The sequence below is a fragment of the Filicampus tigris genome, chromosome 20 (genome assembly GCF_054856515.1).
Source record: "Filicampus tigris isolate MCC_2025a chromosome 20, RoL_Ftig_1.0, whole genome shotgun sequence".
NCBI lineage: Eukaryota > Metazoa > Chordata > Actinopteri > Syngnathiformes > Syngnathidae > Filicampus > Filicampus tigris.
The window spans coordinates 8843291-8847837 of NC_141236.1; the positions used below are offsets into that span (position 1 = coordinate 8843291).

The 4547-nt window shown below is 45.0% G+C and overlaps 1 protein-coding gene across 1 annotated transcript in view; it reads left to right on the forward strand.

Annotated features, from left to right (window-relative positions):
• The window catches only part of LOC147128181 (uncharacterized), a 192689-nt gene that overhangs the window by 83119 nt on the left and 105023 nt on the right, over positions 1-4547 (forward strand). The window lies entirely within an intron of this gene.

Below are 4547 nucleotides of genomic sequence, written 5' to 3' on the forward strand. Positions count from 1 at the left end.
TCTTCCTTCACTGTTTGCTCTTTTTTCGTCGTCCAGGCAAACTTGGCTTACACACTCTATATTAATGTAACACATGCACACCTTTTTTGTCTTTGCTTTTGATTTGACCAGCTCATGTTTGCTGCCCTCCTCGTTCCTCAGCCGCCCGAGTATGATGGGTGTGTGCGCGTGTGCTAGGAGGAAGACTGTGTCGATGTAATTTACAGACACAATCTCCTGATAGGATATGTGCTGCTGGGCATTGTCATCTTGGCCAAGGGATTGCGAGCATCACTGACTCCTTGTGTGTTCCCTTTTAGGAACTGTGCAGTGATTTTTTTTTTTTTTTCCTCCAGTTGTTTGAACTAAGATAATCTGCTGTCCTTGTTGCTATTTCACTCAAATGTGCCAAATGCCAATTGACTTCTACTTTATTGTTTAGCTAGGTTGTCAACCATATTTATTTCCTAATGGGAAATCATTCCAATCATATTACAGGGATTTCTTAAATGATGTAATTTTCGTTCACTTACCTCCTTCAAATCAACATAGTTATCTGAGAGGAGGCTGATGAGTAATGTCTATTTGGGCTGCAGTACTCTAGGATGACCTGACCTCAAAAATTGCCTGTTGAAAAATTTTGGCTTAAGATGTATTTATACACTCTCCATCTGGTTAAACCACACCTAGTATGCAGCTTGTCTCTTGTGCTGTCTCACCCCCCGAAATAAGGATTTTGGCCTGTTTTACTGCCACATCTCCTACATTTTTGTTTGGGTGTTTTTGTGACATTTTTCTTATATACATTTTTGCCTTGGCTCAATAAAGGTTGGGAAACACTGGTCTCAAGAATAAAGCCAGGTTTTGCACTTGCTACACAACTGTATTTTATTTGTAGTAGATTTTATTACTTACACGATTTTTTTTTCTTTTTCATCACAGCCCTATGTTTTTGGACTTCATGCTTTGTGCTTCAGAATGGTAAAAAATAAAAAAATAAAAAATATTGTGGACAAAGAGAGACGGATAAAAGTATGAGCAATGCCAATTAGGCTTCCATTGAGATTTAAGAGAGGAAGCTTCTTGCTAATGATCGCTTGCAAGTGAAGGTCACACGTACTAGTTGTCACTTGTACTCAACATAATTATACGTTGTTAATGGTATCTTAGGACTTCTGCACAGTATTGTGTGTAGTAAGTCAAAAAAGTATTGAAATGTACTGCAATCAGTCGTCTGGGGATGAAGCTTTTCACTAATGGACTAATTAGTTTGTCTTGTTCTCTGGCATGTATTTCTCACTGAGATCAGCTTTTAGTTTAGGATCAACTGCTTTGAAGCACGAAAGCAAGCACCCCTCAAAAAAGATTTTCCTTTTCTTAAGCTTCCAAACAATTCTCTCTCTCTCTCTCTCATTTTCTCTCTGGCCCTTTTCTCTCGCTCAGGAGCCGGGCCAGCTCCAGAACCGATCAGGCAGAGAGGCTGTGTCCACCTGGGTGCCTGCCAGAGTGCTGTTGGCCTTTTTCGCCTACAATTGGAATTCCATCTGAAGCATCTGATTGTTGCGGCTATGCCCTGGGCGTGTGTGCGTGTTTGTGCCAAGGGGTCCTGTGGAATGGCACGCTCAAAGCTGGCTGAAATCCATTTGATTTTACGGTCGGCGGACCATGGAATTTCTGGTCGTGGGCACCTTTGCCGCCTAGAACGGGACACAACAGCAACACTTATTGTTGGGTGTGTTTGATGTAGCCAACGCTACCTAGTCAATATTGCCGCGTTTCCACTTGTAAATGCAGATATTATGAAGTGGGATTTCCAGGTGTGCCAAACCAAAATCAAACTACTGTTGCGTTGGAGCATTGGATGATACATGGCTGGAAATGACAAAAACAAATTCTTCAAGTTGAAGCGGTGCGAGATCCCCACGACTTTTTGGGACACGCTCCATTTGTAATCCGCTGGTTACCCCCATGCCGTAAAAGACTCCCAGAGAAAGAGAGAGAGGAGGAAGATAAAGCAGGCGGGAGTGAGATCAGAGCGTGTCTGGGAGAAAATGAGAGCTGAGAGTTGGAAATGGGCGGGACAGGGAAGAAAGTTGAAAGGGAAATGATAACACTCCAAGGGAATATTCATGTTAGCTCATCGTCAGTCATGCTCTGCTGCTTCTGCTACTGCTGCTGCTGCTGCTGCTGCTTGTGATGATGATTTTGGAGAGACAGTCAGTGCACATGGCTGCCTATCCAGCTTCTCCCAGGATGTTTAGCTTGAGTCATGTGATCACATTCTTCTCTCTCCGGTCCACCTCGGGTCTGACTGGGCTTCAAGTGGACCAAAAAGTGAACCAACTTAAGTCAGAAGATTCACTTGTTACAATTTTAGCGTTCTAAAGTTCTGGTGTCTTTCTTGTCCACTTAGATCCACATGCCAATCATTACGGACGCCTGTGATTGGTTGGTTCAGTCTTCATGACTGTCTTCACGACCACATCAGCGTTTGATGCTTGGTGAGTCGATGTTTTTTCATGATGTATCAATTGCCCGGTACAAAGTAGCTATGTGATGGTTATTTGCCAATTTTTAATCTTCTTGTCTAGGCAGGCAGTAAGGTGGACTAGCGGTTTATACATACATTATGCGTCACTGTTCTCTTGTTTTGGGTTGGAGTCTTGGTTCCAGCCTTCCTATGTGGAGTCGGCATGTTCTCGCTCTGCTTGTGGAGTTGTTCATCTGCAATTTGGACGTCTGTCCCATCAGTGTTGCTGTATCGGAAATGTGTCAATGGATACATGGGGAAAGAGATAGACATGACATTGAAATTGGGCACTTGGACCTGCAGTGTAAATCAAACTGTTTACTTTCATCTCAGCCTGAAGCGTGCATGGAAATGTCAGGCCCACGTGGACTTGCGTCACCGGGGTTCTAAAACAACTGACCTTCTTCAAAGAGCGTGAAGCGGGATTGAGCCGTCGCCAGCTTCATGTCGCCTCAGGGATGTCAACAGAGCCTCTAGAAAGGCTGGATGCCCATTGGCGGTAGAAGATAATTGAGTGGCAATTAGAGGCAGCAACGCGAGGCCATTAATCAAGTCAGGTGACCTTGCTTGCTGCAGGTTTGTCTTCATTCACCCCACTTCCTGCCTCGCTTTTCGGGCCTTTTATGGACAGCTCAGTCGGAAGTCTTTCTTCTTCCTCCTCGCTGTTATTCCTCGCTCTTGCCGCCGGTATTTACAACCAAGGCCAGATGCCTCCCGCATTCAAGAGATCATTGCGAGCACCCCCCGGCCCCCCCAGCCCCAACCTTCCGCACCCTTCTAAAGGTTTTCCCCCCTGCCACTTGCTCATTGTTAGCGCTCATGTCTTCCTTCGATTCAAAGGCCAAACAGTCACGGTGATGTCTTCCGCATATCGACCGCTATCTCGCGGAAGGTCACTCAGCGTTGTTCAGCCGCCATTTATCCCGTCCGACATGATCCACTGCCGGCTTTTTATTGACGGTCAGAAAACGGGTTTGAAAAGGTATTGATATAAAGCTCTCTTGAGATTTGCTTTCCCCAAAAACTTGATTGTGCATGCAAAGTGTTCTGGAAGCTGATCTATTGACCGGCGCACCCAGGATTGTGTAAAAAAACAACTTAGCCGCGTAATTCATTTTACGCATTTGATTCGATGATTATGCAATACTGTATCGTGCATTTCTACCTGAATGCGCTAAATACTGGGAGTAGACGCAAATGGGTAAGCTTAGCATGTGCAATTAAAAGGCAGATTGAAGTGAGAGGTGACAGAACAGATCTTTTCTGCTGCTATTTTTGAAATGCCAGAAACAAACAAAAAATTATTGAGACAAATCATCTATTCATCAAGGCAATTTTGGAGCTTGTGAATGATCTATGGCTCTGACTTGGCGCTACGCACAAGGACTCATGCCATATTACCTTTGACAAGACTCCTTTTAACTCTGCATTTTTATTTTTCGCGCCTGGGTCATGTCAGCTTACTGTGGCAAACAAAACATGGCATTGTGAACATGATATTAATCAGTGGTGCCTGTTTAGCACATTAGCACATTGTGTCTCCTTCATAAGCATTTTTGACAACCTGGATGACGAGCCGACAAAAACACCGTTGGGTGACTCACTGCACACCCCCATTTATACCCCCTCACTCTCCATCCTCTCCATTATGGGACCCCCTCCTCCCACCCACTGCATGCAAACCTCACAACCGTCTCCATCCTGTCGGTTCCGGAGGGGATTGTCGTGAGCTTGCCTGTATGTACACATGGTGGCGAAAGCTGTTCGTGTGTGCGCGCGAGTGTGTGAGTGTGTATGTTCGCCCGTGCTGAGCAAACCCGCCCACACTCGGTGAGTCAGTGCTCGCTGTCGCTCTAAGAACGCTCGGTGCATCTCAATGACTTGAGTTGCATGGAACCAACAAGAAACACAAATGCAGATCTTTTTTTTTTTTTTTCGAGAAAGGCCCTTCCCTTTGCCATTTATTTCTCGTTACATTTGAACATGTCTTTTTTTATGTACACGCCGCCTACACACACACGCACCCACACCCACACCC